The sequence below is a fragment of the Mesocricetus auratus genome, unplaced genomic scaffold (assembly GCF_017639785.1).
Source record: "Mesocricetus auratus isolate SY011 unplaced genomic scaffold, BCM_Maur_2.0 Super-Scaffold_100031, whole genome shotgun sequence".
Taxonomy (NCBI): domain Eukaryota; kingdom Metazoa; phylum Chordata; class Mammalia; order Rodentia; family Cricetidae; genus Mesocricetus; species Mesocricetus auratus.
In genome coordinates this window covers 1,810,558-1,829,782 of record NW_024429212.1, presented here as the reverse complement: position 1 = coordinate 1,829,782, position 19,225 = coordinate 1,810,558, and the positions used below count along the sequence as shown (strand labels likewise).

Below are 19,225 nucleotides of genomic sequence, written 5' to 3'. Positions count from 1 at the left end.
AGTCTGAAAACACATCAATAATTCAGATGAAACTTTGAGGTCATTTTCAAATGAAAAAACTCCTTGTCAAAACCATGTGAAGCACGGGCAGGGTGTTAATGAACAGGGGGATGAATTATGAAACTGACCATGAACCATGGGAGAAATATTCATCACTAGAATTTTTGGGACCTCACTAGTATTCCATTAACCCAGAAACCAAATGTAAAACACATGTTTTCAAAGGGGGAAGAAATCAAGTGTAATGAGTGTGCTCAGGAGAAATCTTGAAACATTTCAAAATAATCACACCCGTGGAGTTGAATATGGCTTTACTGATAGCTACGGAAGAACCAGTAGTGAGGCCAGCCAGAAGAGTCCACCAAAGATGCCAGCAGCTCTTGTCGCTGTTGCTCTAAGTTCCTCTGATGTTCTGTTTGGCACAGTGCCTGCTTGTGGCATTGACATTCCAGTACACATTGAAATACCAGTGTGTTCTTGACTCTGGAAGTGGAGGCTGCCAGACGAGAGACGATTGATTCCCACAGTCACCCATGGGTGATTTCACACTATGTTTAATCATCTGCAGTGTTGACTGGATCTTTACTTTTCTCTAAGAAGAAGAATAAAAAATCATTCATTTGGTACTAAGATTTTTTTTCCTAGAACACTGGATTTTCTGTTTACTGAATTGTTTCCATTTTTCTAGTTGGTTCAACTGTTGGAACATTGAAAATCTATTTATCTCTCCCCCTCTCTCTTTATTAGTTAACCCACTCATTCATTTTTCTACAATTTCAGTAACTGTTTGCTGATCAGTTGTTCTATATTGCACCCTTGTCATTTTTAGTTTATGGATAATCCTTTCACAGAGACAGGGGAAGGATGAGGTCAGACAGTAGGATCCATTTCCTGAACTGAAGTCTCCGTGGTGTCAGCAGTGTCCCAGGACACCTCCTCAAGCGCCAATGTGCTTGTCAGGTTGGGAGCTCCATAATGAACCACTCCAGAGAACAGACTGGATCCTGGGGTCCAGATTCAAATTACCAGAACTTGTCCCAACCCTGCCATTTAAAATGCATAATCTTGGAGAAGCTTCCAAGACTCCCATGCCTCAATTTCCTAGCACAGCAAGGAAGGATTTTGTTGGTTTTCCAAAGAGCTTTCCCTACAGAGTAAAGTATAGTCACACTGGCAGCACACAGGTGTTAGTTAATTCTGTGGCACTCTCAGATAGGTCCTCCCATTTCACATGCACTGACATGGGAACAGGAAGCCAGTTCCCTGCTCGCTCTAACCCTCTAACAGCTCACTCTATGATACAATCTTCCACAAGACAAAGAGCTGGAAAGAGCAGTAGGAAACAGTTGAGTTCTCAGGTATTACCACCTGAGGCTGTAATTAAGAAGTGATGGGGGGCTGGGCGGTGGTGGCTCATGCCTTTAATCCCAGCACTCGGGAGGCAGAGGCAGGCGGATCTCCGTGAGTTCAAGGCTGGGCTGGACCGACAGCCTCCAAAACAATACAGAGAAACCCTGTCTTGTAAAACAAAAAAAAAACAAAACAAACAAAAAAAACCAAAAAACCAAAAAAAAAAAAAAAGAAGTGATGGGGGAATGTCCTTCTGTATATATGTTTTTCTTATTGGTTGATAAACAAAACACTGATTGGCCAATAGAGGCAGGAAGATAGGCAGGGCTAGGAGACGAAGAGAATTCTGGGGACAGAAAGAGAGAAAGGCTCCAGGAGATGTCATGTAGCAGAGCAACAGGTCCAGACCCTTCTCTGGTAAGATAAGACCACATGGAAATACTTAGATTAATAGAAATGAGTTAATAATTAAGGCAGAGCTAGTAAGTAAGAAGCCCTACCAATCAGCCAACAGTTTTATAATTAATATGTGTATCTGTGTGCTTATTTGGGGCTGAAGGGCAGCAGGACGTGGCAGGACAGAAACTTCTGTTACGAAGATGTGTCCTGGTCAATCCAAGAAATACTCACCAAGGCAAAGGAGTCCTATGTTGAAGGAGACAGACATGCCTTGTACAACCACTGGCAACTAAAGGTGTCTGTCTTGAGCCAAGAATGAAAGTTCTGTCCTCAGATGCAAAATTTGGCTGCAATATTCATATGCCCTGTAGTCTTCTGTAGGCAGTGTCTCTGCCATATTTTTAGGTTTCTGCATAAGGAAGTCATGTCTACATTCTTATTGAAAGGAGACCTTAAAACATGGGTTCTGTTCTTGGCATGTGTGACAAGCATTTGTTGTTAGTGTCATTCCCAGACAAGGACACATCTCTGGTCTCTGTTTGCTTTGGTGAGTTTCAGTTAGAGGTTATCATCTCTGGTGCAGTGAAATGGGATAGCAATGCAAACAGTCATCAGTGTAATGATAAAGCCAGGCTGGGGAACACAGAGTAGCCTGGGAAGATCTGACAGTAGGGACATGTTCATCAGTCCCTCTAGACCAGTATCTGGGGAAGCTGGATAATCACTTCTAATCACCTGCCAATTGATTAGGTTTCCCTAGGTTTAAGCGCTGATGCTGAGCATGAAGGCTCTGGAACACCAAGACTGTAGGCTTCTCTACACATCACGTAAAAGTAGGAGGTGGCCCAGGACGTGTTCTAGTCAACCCTCAACACTGCAGAGGTTAGGCTGCTCCCATGCCTACCTTGTCCTTGTTCTGACAAAGCAGGAAGCTCCCTCATTCGCCAGTTATATTGTGTGGTGCAAGACTCCTTTCAAGAACATTCCCTGGTAGGGTACCAGGAAACATTACACACTTTGTGACTGCAAAGACAAAGGTCTTAGGTTGACCTGCAGAGGCTGGTGGGAGGGGAAAACAGCCAGTACTCCCAGGTGCTATCAACAAGTTCTGATTGCCAGGAACTCAGAAATGTCCCATGCATTTTCATTTAACAAGAACTTCAGCAACGGTAGAGTTGTCAGAATAAGGCCCCATCCTGTGACCAGGATTTACTTTTCAACTTTCTCATATGGAGACTAGCCCTTGGGAATGTTTAATATAAAACATGCTTATCTCTGGGTATGTTGTTGTCCAGTACCTATAATCCTGGACTGGCAGAGTAGAAGCAAGAGGATTAGACATCCAAGGCCATACTCAGCTACAGGTAAGTTCAAGCCCGACTTGGGATACATGTGACCCTGTTTCCAAACAGATATGCTCAGAAAATGTCTCATGTTCTTGCTGCTATAGTGTTTACTTAAAGTCAACGACCAAGACAGCAGATACAAAGAAAAACTATCATACTTTTTAAGATAATAGAATTGTACAAATATGTATGTCACCGTTTGGCGTGTTTGACTCACTCAGCAAATGTTTTGATGTCTTCTCTGTGCTAACAACTCATCCAAAGACAGATGAGGCAGATTTTTAAAAAAGCATTAAAAAACAACAACAATAAAAAAAACCTAACAAATGTGCTTCATACTGTGAAGTGAAGTAAGAACAGCCAGCAACAAAGCTTGGAGGTTGCCAGCTGCCAAGGAAGAAGGGAGACTTCCCATCGGGGAACTCTCCCCAGCTGTGCTGACACAAAGTGCATCTTTAAAAGCTTAAAAGGTAGGGACTGGGGAGATGGTTCAGTGGCTAATGTGCCTGCTGAGTATGAGTTCAGCCAGGAACAGCAGCATGTGCCCGTAACCACAGCATCTGAGGGTGCAGAGGGAGGCGAAGCCTGAAGCCAACTGGCCAGCAGACCCTTACTATATACATTATTACATACATTACTACATACATGCATACACACACACACACACACACACACACACACATGCAGGTACCTACATGTGTCTCATTGTTTTCTCTGTGGTATGGACCTCTTCATCGTGAGCACACAGCACTATCTAAACAATCCACACACCTCTGCTGCAGAAGAAGGTTTGGCGTGGAAGCAGCAGGGACCTCCCATCATCTGCCCCATGCTTTCCTGCTTGCTACACACTGGTCCCACTGGAGCAGAGCATATCTGGCATCTCCTTCTGCATTGACAACAGGATGTCAACACCCACCCTTGGGGTGTGAGACAAGTCAGAGTGGCTTTTCAGGGCTGTCATTCTCCCGAACAAAGATCCACCTGCCAGCTGATGTGTTGCAGTAGCTCCTGCTAATTTGACAGCATTCCCTAGAGACCTGGGAAGAAGTACTGATGTGTCCTCTAAGCTAAAACCCCATCCGCAGCCTCAGAAGTCAGGGTTCCAGTCCTCGGAGCCCTGTGTTCTCTACATCTCCCCTGCTAACAAAGACGAAAGGGCAGAGATAATTTATTTTTAATCCTCTGTATGCTTCCAGCCCTGCCTCTAGCAGTCTAATGGTTTGCATTGTATTTGTGAGAAGCTGAAGAACACCCATGAGCCACGTAGGGAAATGTGAGGCTGGTTATATTTGATTTTGTGCATGCCACAGTATGCATTTGAACTCAGACAAGGAAATGAGCTGAGAGAGCAGAGGGCCCTGACAGGGCACCGGCCAATGTCAGGACAGCTGAACAGGTAAGCCAAGGTAGAAGCGCTTAGGCATGGGTCTGCTGCAAGTTTCTCTGTCAGGATACGACACTGCCACTAGGGAGAGAGACAGACTTTTTATGTGCACTTCTGTAGAACTTGAGACTGTGCTATCATTAGGGTCTGTTTAAGCTGTATCATCATGTGTCCTGTTGTCAAATGAGCCTGCAGAAGCAACCCAGAGAAGTCTCAGAGCTAATGGATGGCAAGGCCTAAGAACTCTCCCAAAGGAGACACTTGACCTCTATCCCTCAAATCCAATAGGGCTAAGGGAGCCACTGCCTAGTCTTCCAGGATTAAGTTCTTGCAACCTTTATTGTTCATGTCCTTGATCTTCCTGTCCAAAGCGGATGAGAAGGAGCAGGCTTGCAGCAATCCCTCCAGGCTCTGCCCTGGGACTGGGACCAGAGCTGGCCACAATAGCAGTGTATGAGCTTCATTTGTTCTTTTGTGAAAGGAGTTCTGATGCTCAGAGTTTTGCCATAGAGTGTAATTATCTAACAGTGAAGCAGTGCCAGGGAGGAAGAGGAGGGAGGGAAGAAAAGAGTACAGATCCCAGGTCTACAGGTATGGCTAGAACCAGCCAAATGAGCTTAACCTTGGAATTACCAGATTGTAGTAGGTGTTGGTATTCAGGCATCTGTATGTTCCCTTTTAAAAGGGCCCTGACCACCTCCCATCCTTCTCTCTCTTTTTCTTTCTCTCCTCTCCTTCTGTCTGATCTCTTCTTCAGCTTCTTCCTTCCAGTTTCTGATATCTTAGTAAAAATGATATGGCTGTTTAAAAGGCTCTCAGACTCTTCTGTAGTGCCTAGCACCACATCCACTCTTGAACTTGAACACACAGATCTCCATGATAGAATTAGATATTTCTACAACATCTCAGAAGGCAACATGAACTCACTTCACCTAGAAATCACTAAACAACCACCAATAAAATTCTTAAAACCATAATTTATTGAATGCTAGTACTCTTTTTAATAGGTCTTTTTACTAGGGTTGTACATCTTCAAAGAGAAATAAATATTAAAACTAAACTCACAGTTGTGAGCTAAAATACATATCATGATAAAAAATATAGCTGATCTCCAGGAAACACAGAATGATCCTGCAAGTAGCAAGTATTTGTACAGACACATGTGCATGGCTGTGTTTGCATCAGTGTTGAAGTACACAGGCATACAAATAGTATGCCAAGGGTAATGGTAGCTACTCACTCTTCTTCTCTACACAAAATTAAGCAAAGGGATGACACCAAATTCAAAGCTCCTAGAGTAAACATGCAGAGTTCTAGAATTATTGCGTTATAAGTGGACCCACACTCTCATACTGTATCAATTCTGATTCCTTAAGAAATCAGAACCAACAAGGATCCACACTGAGGTCTTCAGACAGCAGAACCAGGAGAGCTTTAAGTGGTATTGAGACGAATCCTGAAGGTCTAAGTACTAAGTAGGTCACATCCAAGGGTTGCCACTCACATGTGTGGGGACTGCAGCCTGACAGAAACACTCTCACCATCATATGCAGAGATAATGATTGTGTCAGGGTATCACTCAGCCTAACACTGACACACAATCATCACAGTAAGCAGCAAATGGACAGAGGAAGCCCAGCCATGTACCTGTTGGTAGAGATGCTCTACTGGACACACTAGGATGAAGGGAACAGCCAACATACAACAGTAAGGAATATGAAGGCTCACATCTAAGCCTTAAAACGATGCTTACACCCCACCTCGGGAAATTGCACAGTGGTGTTTTCATGGGTGTGAAATTCTTGAATGACAAAATTTCAAAGTAACCAGGTCATTGCAACAGGCAGGGAAGCCCAGAGCCAAACACACAGTCACAGGATGAGCAATCTCTCTCTGTATCAGAAGTTACACCCACCATGGTGACCTTTGCTCCACTCCCAGATGAAGTCGCTCCTGCCCCTCGAGTCCTTCGGGTGACCACAAGGCAGGGGGGCACTTAGAGAGAAAGATTCATTCACCAGAATAAAATCAAAGTATTAGACCTTATCTTATTTCCTTTCCCAGCCACCGGGGCTTTATTTTCTATCAGACACGGAGAGAACTCATGACATTTCAAGGGAGAAAAATCAGACTGTTTTCTGAAGAGTAATCAGCGAGGAAGTGATTCCATTGTCACACCGGGCCTGCAGCACACCCACGCTGGTCATCCTACTTGCAAGTGGAGAACTGGCACATCACCCCAAGGAGAGCAAGCAGTCAAGTGTGGGGGTGGAGAGGACGACAGATGAGTCAAACGTGTCTATTCTGAGGGAAAGGACATGTTAAAGGAAACTCCATGTCCTCAACCATTTTTAAAACACATCAGGTTAATCTTTGATAATCTAAGTTCTCTTTTACAGACAGCTGCCATGGGACAGATAAAGACACACAGTGTTGGGAACTGGTCTGTAAACCTAATCACATAGATCCATGAGATGGGCTTTGTGATAGTGTTATTACTTATGGTAAAAGCCTAGTTGTGTAAGCAATGATAACCCATCACTCAGAATAAGATCATCTGTTCTCCCAACACCGGAAGAATTTGTTCAGTTAGGTTTTAGAATAAAGTATGATATAAATACGATACTAAGCAAGAATTCCAGCATTGGATGACATGTGCCTAGGAATTCATTTTATGATCATCAAATAAAAACTAAATAAGCTTTCAGACCTTCGTTTCCATAATCATATTCTCTGTCTCCCTATTCCTTTTAACCCAGGGTCATTAACGCATCTGAGTTTTGCCTAATCCATACCCAGGAGTAGGAAAGGAAATCATTTCAGAGGGGCAGAGTGGTACTGTAGACTCCCCTGCCTTGAGCTGTGCTATGAAAGAGGAATAGTTTACTTTGATGCCAGGGAACTTTCAAGAAAACACTGAATCTGGCAGATGGGGAGGAATGATGAGCAAAGGGGTCAAGACCGGGCTGGTGAAACCCACAGAGACAGTTGACCTGAACAAGGGGGGAGCTCTTGGACCCCAGACTGATGGCTGAAAGGCCTGCATGGGACTGATCCAGAACTCCCCCCCCCCCTGAATGTAGGTGTCAGTGAGGAGACCTAGGCAATATGAGGTCTTGGGTAGTAGATCAATATTTATCCCTGGCATACAAATGGACTTTGGGAGCCCATTCCACATTGAGGGATGCTCTCTCAGCCTGGACATATGGAGGAGGGCCTAGGCCCTGCCCTGGATGAAACGACAGACTCTGGAGATCCCCCATGGAGGGCCTTACCCTCCCTGGGGAGCAGAGTGGGGATAGGGGGAGATATGGAGAGCTGGGGGTGGGGTTGGGGAGGAGGGGAGGGAAAGGGAGCTGGGATTGATTTGTAAAGCAAGCTTGCTTCTAATTTAAATTAAAAAAGAAAGAAAACACTGATTCCTTTCTCCAAATGAACGTTTTCACATGCCCATGCTCATGGAATCCCTTATGAGATGCCACCTCATACTATAAGCTGCTGAACTAAAATGGTGTAGATGACAATGGTTGTCAGGCAAAGCAATCTCATTTGAATCTGCACTCCTCTCACTGCTACTGGTGATGAGTGCAATGAGCACTCATGGCGAATTATTCCTCGCATACATGTGTACTTTCTCCAACTCTAATCAATTCAGTAACCCGAGACAATTGAGCTCTAGAGTCAGTCCTTATTTGCTGTCAAATGGCCTGGGCTCAGCAAACTACAACATGCATAAAATTATCATTAAAACTATTTGATGAATACTCTACACCATCTTTTTAACTAAATGATAAGCAAATAAGAAGCAAGACAGAGTCAAGAGAGAAGGGCATTCACAGAGACACTTCATCTGGGAGCATCAATCCAGAGATCAGCTTTCTTGCTCCCTCCCACTCAAACAATTCCAAGTTTACCACATATTCATTAAATTGATCAAAATCCAGATACTCCTGTTTTCTGACCAAAGGCTTTATCTAATATGTCAAGGGAAAAACTTACATTAAAAGCATGACTTTTAATCAATTCTCTAAATTTTACATCTGTTTTAATAATCTATTTTCTGTGAAGCTCAGAACTAGTAATAAGCTGCTAGTGAATTTAATTGCTAATTTTTGTAGAACAGGACTGGGGATTCTATTAATGATGTTTTAGATAAGCTTAATCAGAGGAGTTGGGAGGCACTCAGAAGAAATTAAGCACATTGAGAATGTGGACTTAAACCAAATGTCACAGAAAGATAAACCCAAGTATGGCATGAACTTCTCAAGGGAGAATCACTTTCTAATGTTTTAAAGTAGGACCTGCATTTGTGTGCACCTGGTATAGTTATAATAATATAATTATGTCCTGATTAAACAAGGTCTCAAAATGTGTTTGGTGACCTAATCTGGAAATGTTCTCTCTATATAAATAAACCATGGGAGTCTGAACATTTACTCCTAATAAAAATCAAAAGAAGAGGGCCAGAAAGATGGCTCAGTGGATAAAGGTGCTTGCCACCAAGGGTAAGAACCTGAGTTCAACCCCCAGGACACACATGGTTGGTAGAGAGGACCAACTCCCAAAGTTTTCCTCTGACTTCCATGGGTGCACAATGGTACTCACACACTCACACATAGGTGTCCAAATAAATAGGCAGAAAATGTAATAAAAATGATGGCAACAGTGATGAGAGAGTGTTTAAGAAAGCTCAAGCAAGAGAAAGGCAGTAACCTGCTCAATGTGTACCACGGATGGGGAGGTGGCTGCTCAGAGCTGTCTACAGTGTCCATAGCAGCCTTCTCCTCACTCCCCCATAGACAGCACTTTCTTGCTGGGAATGTCTTCCACAGACACTGGATAATGGTCAGATTAGTAGGATAGCTTGAAATCCTGCCTCCCATCAGTAGATTGCCTCCCAAGTAGCTCTTGTCTCATGGACACACACTAGTCACTTTGAAAAAAACTGTTGAGTAAGTATATCTCTGCAAAGTCTGAGTGGTTAGAGCTGCAAAAAGATGAGTTCTAGAACTTCCCAAGTACAACTTCAGGATGGCCAGTGTGTTGGAGGCACACGCCTTTACAACTTCAGGATGGGAGGCACATGCCTTTAATCCCAGAACTTGGGAGACAGAGGCAGGCAGATCTCTGTGAGTTCAAGGGCAGCCTGGTCTACAGAGTGAGTTACAGGACAGCCTCCAAAGCAATGCAGAGAAACTCTGTCTCGAAAAACCAAAAAACAAAACACCTTCAGGATATACCTAACTCACACTGCATGCAGACTGCTTTCACATGGTATTTTCTTCCAGTTTCAGGATGACCCATTCAAGAAGGTGCTCCTATCATTTTGTAGAGATGAGCAGATACAAGCTCATTCGACCTTTAAAGATGACATCAAATCACTATTGAGATGCACCTCTTGGTGTATCTGTAGATGTTTCCAGAAAGGTTTAATAGAGGAGAGAATATCCACCCCTGAATGTATGTGGCATCATTCCATTGGCTGGGGGTGTCTCAGGCAGAATAAAAAGGAGGACATGAGCTGAACACAAGCATTTGTCTCTTTCAGCTCCGGGACTGTGGATTGCTGTAACCAGCTCCATCATATTCCTGCCTCAAGTCTTCCTCACCATAAGGGTCTACATCTTTAAACCATGAGCCCAGACACACCCTTCCTTCCTCCACTTGCTTTGTCAGGTATTTTGCCCCAAGAAGACCAGTGACTAATACACAGAGTCTTGTTTCAAGTCACATCTACCAGATGTGATTCCAGGTTTCTTTTCACGTCTTAAATATTAATGTGTCATGTTTAAGGGAATGTGACGATGAAGGCAGAAGCACAAATCATGTTAAGCCGAAGGAACCTTACGTCTCAACTTGAATTTCTCACTGATCTGCTGCAATATAGAAACATTCCCTCTAGCACAATAGGTGCTGTTTTCTTCAACTATAAAGTGAGATGAAGAGCTGACTGAAAAGTCATCTTAGTGGTTCTTTTAGTATATATCTCATACATAGCTAATGCATCTTGTATGTAATCACTACAAATATCAATGTTCTAGAGCCGCATCAGTCCCAAATAAACACACACTAGTTAGGCTTCTCTAAAGGAACACAATTAATTATGTGTATATATACACACACACACATATATATACATCCTATTATATGTGTGTGAAAACAACAATATATAATATAAAGGAGGATTTATTGGATTGTCTTACTTGAAAGTGTCTAGGGAGTCCAACAGTGGACATTTGCACACTGAATCTTTTTCTTTATGAAGACAAGAACTGAGAGAGCCCCCGAAACAACACATTTAGAAGTCACCCATCCCGCAACACCTTGCCTCCACTCTCCATTGCTATAAGGAATCTGAAGAGCCCTAAAGAGTGTAATGACTTGCTCAAAGATATCTAGTTGGTCTGTGACACAAATGGGATACAAACCTTGCCTCCTACTCCCTGACCTAGCATAACTAGCATCATAAGAATTTCCAAATGCAAGGCATGTAAGCAAGCAAAAGTATGTCTTTCTTTAGCAACTACATCAGACATTCAAGAGTCCAGCCTGGTCCTTCAGGGGTTCAGCTATACCTTCCCCAACACCAAGAATCGAAGAATCTCAAACTGGGATTAACCTGATCTATCCACCAGCAAATGGATTCTTCAGCCTAGGCTGTCTTCTAGGTTCCTACCATGAAATATGATGATGAAAAATCAATTCCATACAACCATCTATGCCTACCTTCTTTGACATTTAGTTATTTAAACTCAAACAGGGCACCTATCAGCTTACAAATAGCCAATCATTCAATAATTATCTTGAAATTCATTTATGTATTATATAACCGATGTGGAAATGCCACAAATATAGTTTCATGTATTTTTAATGGGCCTATGGATTCACTGAAGCCTATGACATGAAGTCAAGTGTGAGATTTTCCAGTTTTAGCATCTGGCCCATGCTCCAAATGTTCTGGATTGTTCACTTTTCCAGATGTCAGAGAGCTACAGGTTCAGAATTCTGGATTCTAGATACACAACCTACATTGATAAAGTTTGTTTTCCCCCACCCAAGCAAACAATAACAAAAAATGAAAGCCAGCACCAAAACCTTCAGTTTGACAGTTCCACAGTAAATGACACTTCCTCAGCCTGACTGGCACATGCCTATTTTGCCAGAATTCAACTTCACACTTGTCAACCTTTGCACATACAGCCTCTCCCCCATGGTAAACCTCTGATTCCCCTATTTTATTTCATGTCATTTTTATAATTTTATTGGTTTTTATTAATTTTTTTAGAAAAAAAAGCTTGCTTCACATGTCAATCCCAGCTCCCTCTCCCTCCCCTCCTCCCGAGCCCCCCAACAGCTCACCCATCCTCCCACCCTATTCCCACTCCCTTCCCCATAATGGATATCCAGAGTTTGTCATTTCGTTCAGGGCAGGGCATAGGCTCTCCCCCCAAGAGTCCAGATTGAGAGAGTATCCCTCTTTGAGGTGTGAACACACAAAGTCCATTTGTATACTAGGGCAAAATACTGATCTACTTCCCAGGGCCCCATAGATTGCCCAGGCCTCTTCACTGACACCCACATTCAGGGGGTCTGGATCAGTTCCATGCTGGCCTCCCAGCTGTCGGTCTGGGGTCCAAGAGCTCCCTCTTGTTCAGGTCATATGGTTCTGCTGTTTTCACAAGCCCATTTTTTTACCCCTTTGCTCATCACTCCTCCCTCTCTGTCACTGGGTTCCAGGAGTTCAGTTCAGTGTTTAGCTGTGGGTGTCTGCCTCTGCTTCCATCAGTCACTGGATGAAGGCTCTAGAATGGCATATAAGGTAGTTGTCAAACTCATTATCAGGGATGGGCATTTAAGGTAGTCTCTCCACTATTGCTTAGTTTGCCAGTTGGTGTCATCCTTGTAGATTGCTAGAGATCTCACTGGTGCCAGATCTCTCCTCAAACCTATAATGACTCCCTCTATTATGGTATCTCTCATCCTGTTCTCCCCTATTCTTCCCCAAACTTAACCTTCTTGCTCCCCCATGACCAGTCTCTCCTCCTCTCCTCTCCCTCTCTTTTTCCCAACTCCCACTCCTCTCACCCCTGCTCCCAATCTTCTCAGGAGATCTTGCTTCATTACCCATCTCTGGGGTACCATGCGTATCTCTCTTAGTTTCTTTGCTGTTTCCCAGACTCTGTGGCAGTGGGATTGTAGGTTGGCACTCCCCTGATCCATATCCAAAATCCATATATGAGTGAGTACATACCATGTTTGTCTTTTTGTGACTGGGTTACCTCACTCAGGATGGTTTGATTTCCCTATTTTAAATTAGATTCTCAAAGTATATGTTCCTCATCTTACTGTGTATCTCTCACACTGCTAACACACTGCCAGTCCACATACTTGGATTCAACCAACCAGGAACTGTAAATGTTAAAACCATTCTTTTTATTTAGGCAGTAAAAGGAGATGATGGGGTATGTAGCAAGCTGTTCGAGTTTTCGGTGTTTCAGGGCTACAACACTTCACAACAATCCAGACGAAGGGCTAAGGATGTAAATGAAGACAAAGAGAGCGGCTCATTCTTTTAAGGAGAATGGCATTCATTTTAACAAGAGCAGAACATTATATTCCAATAGCAGGCATGGTGGAAAACTACCAAGGTCTACCAAGGTCAGGAACTCACATTCCCAGGGCCCTCCAGCAAAGGAATTAGCATTTAGACAATAAGGATGGACAGAAAACAGGAACTTGCATTCAGGCTTAACTGGAAGGAGGGCACAAAAGGTATTTTGCTAGAAGTTCCTAGTCACAAGCTGGTCAGTAGACCCCCATGGGGGAAGGCTGCAGCATGGGGATGTTCTTCTGTATATATGTTCCTCTTATTGATTGATGAATAAAACTTTGTTGGGCCAATAGCCAGGCAGAAAGCATAGGCAGGACTACCAGACCAGGAGAAGGTGGGAGAGAGGAAGGAAGAGAGAGACCACAAAGGGATTCCAGGCAGCCAAAGGAGTAACATGACAGATTATGGGTAAGTCTTGTGGCAATACATAGATTATTAGAAATGGGTTAATAATTAAGACAGAGCTAGTCAGTAAGAAGCCCTACCCATCAGCCAACAATTTTATAATTAATATATCATCTGTGTGCTTATTCGAAGCTGTCTTCACATGTGTTTTATGTGTCAGTCTGCTTGAGTAAACACCCCTCCTTGCTGTCTTAGATCCTCATTGTTAGAGAAAGGTAAATGGGGTAAGTCCTCATGTGAATGAATGTGCATGTCCAATGTGTTAGGATCACGAAGTATGAAAATCCACAAAGTCAGACTGCCATTGCTTAGGCTTATGGCTTCCTACCAAGCAGGAGGAAGTGAACAGGAAACAAAACTGAAGCCTGAGTTTTACAACTTCATATTATTACTGAAAATTGTGTCTCCAATAGAGCAGAAAGAACAAGATCCATGTCCTAAAATAATGAGAAACCACACAAAAAGACAGAAGTTTGCTAAGATATGCTCAACGAACTGAAATAAAAAAGGGAGAAACTGGAGGTATAAAACAACATAGTAAAATTGAAGAAGAGGATGCAGTAAAGATAAAACACACTCACACACACTTGCACACACACACACACACACACACATCTTGAGAATTAAGAATGAACAAGACGAGTTTCAAAGCATTTTAGAGAATGTTAAAGAGAAGTTGATGAATCGTAACCTACACAGGGGAAAACTGTCTAGAAAGCAAAATCAAATGCATAGATAAAATACTGAAAAAATATATGAGAATATTTGAAAATAGATGAAATCTATAAACAGACTGAAGAAGTCTGTTGAGTCCCATAAAGGAAAACATGCATACACGTCAAACCAAAATCCCAGAAAATCAAGATTAGAATGACAGCTACTTCAGGGGAGCTGTGGTCCAACTGACAGTCAATTTCTCTAACAACAGGAGCCATAATACACAGAGCTGATATCGTCAATATCTGAACAGCAACAACAACAAATGATTACCAGCCGAAAGTCCTATACTTATTTATATTTCCAAGAAGAATAAAGGCAGATGAAGACAATTCCAGGTGAAATAATAATACTAATATTAAAAAGATGTTTACTGAAACACACATGACTTATTGAAAGTTCTAAAGGCCAGAGGCCAGAGATTCAGAAACTAAAAGGATCTCAGAGATACCAGCATGTGTTTCTACCCAAATAAGGACAGGTTGTATTCCAAAATCACAGCACCTCTTCAAGGCATCTGACATGGATTCTGCATGCCCTGATCACAGTGGCAGATCAGGACAGCCAGGTGAAAATCTCAGAGCAAGTAAGCAGCTCCTACTTAACACTGAGTTAAGGCACAGGCTGTACTCAGAAATGTGACACTGAAATAACTAGACTGACTATCAGAGTAACAAAGGGGAAAAAATTATTTGTCAAAACCCACAGAAAAAGCAACAAGAAGAAGAGACCACAGTTTAAACTGGTGTATGATGAAAGGTGCACGGACAGAAATTTATCCATTGATTTTGAAAATACTCCTATGGTATTGTGGGGTACTGATTGTGGGAGAGTACATGTGTGTGAAAAGTCAGGACAGGGGATTCTCCTCTTCCTTGCTACATTTTGGTATAAGCCAAAAAGTGTTCAAGAACTTTTACTTCAGTAACAACAACAAAGGTAACATTCCAAAAGAGGGCAACAGAGGAGAGTAAGGAGGAGCAAAGTGGGCAAGAAAAGCTATGATAAAGCACACGGTACTCCAAGGCAACTATTAGTACCAAGAGCGTCTTCAACACTAAAGCATCATCAACCACAGCTGAAGAAAGGCATGTTTCAGCTGAGAGGTCAAGCTAGGTAGAGGTTTGTCTAACTCGTGTTCTTTGCAAGATATAAGTTGCAATGAACATGTACAAATCTGGAAAGTAAAGACATGTAAGATAAAAATATGGCCATCTCAAACAACAACGATGTTAGTATCAGTCAAATGGACACCAAAGCAGAGGGAATAACAGTCCCTGCTGGTTGTCAAGAGCTTGTGAGTTGTAAATGGAAATCAGACAACCCAGGGCTCCTGAGAAAGAGGAGGGTGGGGAGGCCAAACTCAAGGTGAGCTTATGTTTGTGGGTTTGGTGTTTTGTTACAAAAAAGTGTGTGGTGCGATGGGTGTGTGTGTGTACAAAGTATGGTTGGCATATGGTATGTGTGGTGGAACATATATTTGTGGTGTGATATGATGGGTGGTGCATGTATCTTGCGTGTGCTATTCTTTACTCCTTGGTGCAATTGTACTCACTGTTTCTCAGGCACGAAAGTGCACAAACAAATATGGAACTAACATTTTTCTCAAATTTTACCCTCATGTATCCATTGTTTGAAGAAGCTCAAGTTATCAAAAGGAGAGTTATAACAGAGGTAGCCAAGATGTCTAAAGAGAATCATTTCAAACTGTTATATTCGCGAGCTTGAGTAAGTAAAATGACTCTAGACATTTATATTTCAAGATGTAGACAAATCTATAAGGATAAACAGAAAAATTTAAACTTCTAGTGAGTGATGTTTACACAGCTACCACAGCATTTGATGCCCTAAAAGGAGACAAATAAGTATTTGAGACACTAGATCAACATGATTGACATATTTATAACTGAAAACATAAACATTGCAGAAACACTGAAGAATACACATTTTTACAGGGACATGCAACATTTAGAAAACTGAACTGATATTGTAGTATAATAAACCATCAACAAATCTTAAAGAGCGAAAATTATATCAAGCCTGTTCTTTTTGAAACAGATAACTAGCCAATGTAAAAAAAATCATATACTTGGAAAATAAGAAATATATAGCTTAATAAATGTCAAATTAAAGAACATTTTTCTTCTGATTCCTAATGAAGAATAAATGCATTTAAACTTCATTCTTGTCCCAAATGTTAAGCATCTAGAAAATGGACAGAGTTATTTATACACCATGGCAATGGAATGAAAACCAAACATTAATAAAGTCATCCTCCACCTGAAAATGTAAATAAATATGAGTGGAAAATAATAGAGCAGAGAAAAATAATATGTACAAAAAAACATGGTTTCTTTGCATGGTGATTCCACACCCCATTAAATGGGTAACGCAGGTAAAACATCATATCAGATATCAAAAGGATAAGATTATTAACCAGTTATAAGAAGTGTGGATGTGATGAGATTAAGGACAAAGCTCAGTGACAGGAAGTGCTTGAAATGAGCAGGGCTCTGTGTCCAACCCCCAGTACAGCACATTAAATTAATTAATTAGTTAATTAATTAGGATAATAAATAGTGAAGGAAAGAAAAGAAAAGACAACAAATTGCTTTCATAGGATTCCTATGCAGTTAGGATATGCAGTTAGATGCATCATGCCTAACTTATCTTTCCAGTCATATCCTTCAAAAGGATGTAACTGAGTGAGTCCACCTCCTCCATGTACCATGTACCCAGGTCTGTAGGCAAGGTTTTTAGTCAGGACCACTGGCTCCCTGATAACCAACACAGAGACTTATTATTAATTATAAATACTTAGCCAACAGCTTAGGCTTGCTTCTAACTAGCTCTTACAACTCAGATTAACCCATATTTCTTATCTACAATCCACCATGTGGTGGTACCTTTTTTCATCACAGCAAATTCATCTCCTGCTTCCTCTGCATCTGGTTGACAGCCCAGTCCTTCTTCATCCCAGAGTTCTCTGTGGTTCTCCTGCTTCTAACTCCTGCCTAGCTAGCAAGCACTTAGCTTTATATCAAACCAATCAGAAGGCACCTTCGCAAAGGTACATGTTCATAGTGTACAAAAAGATTATTTCATAACACGGGTATATCCCCCATGAAGCTTGAAACTTAAACCAGAGCACACATCATAGACACCAGGCCATCCCTGTGTGTACCAGCTCCCCATATCTACCTGACTTCATTCTACTTCAGCTGTATCCAACACTCAGGCTCATCTTGGTTGCTACATCCTATACTCTACCCCAACTGGCTTGCCCCAAAAGAACTAACAAAAAGTCTATAAGTCCAGAACCCATCACAAAATTACAAATGATATAAAATATCAATAGTATCCAGAACCTCCCTCACAAATCCACCAGTCCAATATAAATGTTCTCCAATGAGAATTACATGGATGATCCCCAATACACAGAATTTTAAAAAAATCATGAGCAAATAATTCAAGGAGCTTAAAGAAGACAGAAAAACCAGCCCAAAGAACTTGAAGAGAGTAACTTTAAAGAAAACAAATGCCCAAGAAAGCAAAACAAAAATGCTGGTGAAAATATCAGTGACAATCCAGGATTTGAAAAGAGAAGTCACTAAGCATGGTAGCACACAACTTTAATACCAGCTCTCCGGAGGCATAGGCAGGTGACTCTGTGAGTTTGAGGATAGTCTACCTACAAAGAGAATTCTAGAACAACCAGAGCTCTGTTACACAGAGAAAATCTGTTGGAAGAGAGAGGGAGAGAGAAAAAGAATGAAAGGAAGGAAGGAAGGAAAGAAGGAATGAGGGGAAGAAGCAATGAAGGAACAAAGGAAGGAAAGAAAGAAAATTCAATAAGGAGAAATATTGAAGAAGACTCAAAATGAAGATGGAGTTCAAAAACCAACTAAGTCAACTAGAAAATTCAAAGGAAAGCCTTAGGAATAGAATAGATCAAGAATATAGAATATCAGGACACAAATCTAATGTAGAGGATCTAGATCAAATAAGCTAAGAATATTAAATGAACACACACACACAGAGGGAGAGAGACAGAGAGACACACAGAGAGAAAAGCATACAGGAGCATGGGACACCATGGAAGGATCAAATCCTATAATAGGAATAGATGATGAAGAAGAATCTTAGGCCAGTGGCATAGACAAGATCCCAACGAGAAGAGAGTAGAAAGCTTCCCCAAAGTGAAAAAATAACACTGAATTATTTGCCACACTGATCCAATGATGCTATCCATACTGATATTTTCCCTTTGAGAACTTTTGTCATGGATAGAGTTTATTGAACATATTTATATGCATCCTATTTATATTTATATGCTGTCTGTGACTTTATTGATCCAATACAACAATTTTGAATAAATTTATCAGTTTTACTAATGTTTTCATTAGCATAGTTTCGCTTACAATATTTTACTATTATTCAATGTGTATAGTTTTTAGTGTAATGTCAATATCTTCTCCACCTCTAAAATGTTGTGGAATTTTGTATGATGTGCCTTTTGAACTTTCCGTTTGTTTTCTTCTATCTTCAAGTCTTAACACATTTTTAAAACTACAGGTCAAGGCCATGTCAACAGCATGTTTCTATTCTGTATCTAATGTTAGTAGGAAGATGTCCAATTATTTCCCTTCTTAAGTGTGAATATGGCATTCTGTTTATGTCAACACCATTCTACAGATGAAATTCAGTGTTGCTTTGACAGTGCGACCTGCAACCCCACCACCCTTTTCTGGCTTTGAGGGTCCTCACTCTGTGAATCACAGTTGGAATCAGAGTCATACAACCCTTCCGCAGGTAAGTACAGTGTGCCCTTCACTCTGCACAGAAGAGAAGCCCCAGAGCATAACACAGGTTGTTCAAATGTTCCTATTTACATATTGAGTCTTTCTAAATGGTGCAAAGATTAAAGCAGTGATCTATAGTCTGTGGTGATGACAGTCTACCATCAGTGGCATATTGATGACAATGGCAGGTGGAATGTGGACACTATGG

At 41.6% G+C, this 19,225-nt stretch overlaps 1 long non-coding RNA gene across 1 annotated transcript in view; it reads right to left on the bottom strand.

Moving 5' to 3' along the window:
* Positions 1-294: 294 nt before the first annotated feature.
* Positions 295-19,225, bottom strand: part of LOC110343256 — a 202,365-nt gene continuing 183,434 nt past the window's right edge. The window contains exon 4 of the long non-coding RNA XR_002385466.2: positions 295-592. This is a non-coding gene — a long non-coding RNA (uncharacterized LOC110343256). The remainder of the gene's footprint in view (positions 593-19,225) is intronic.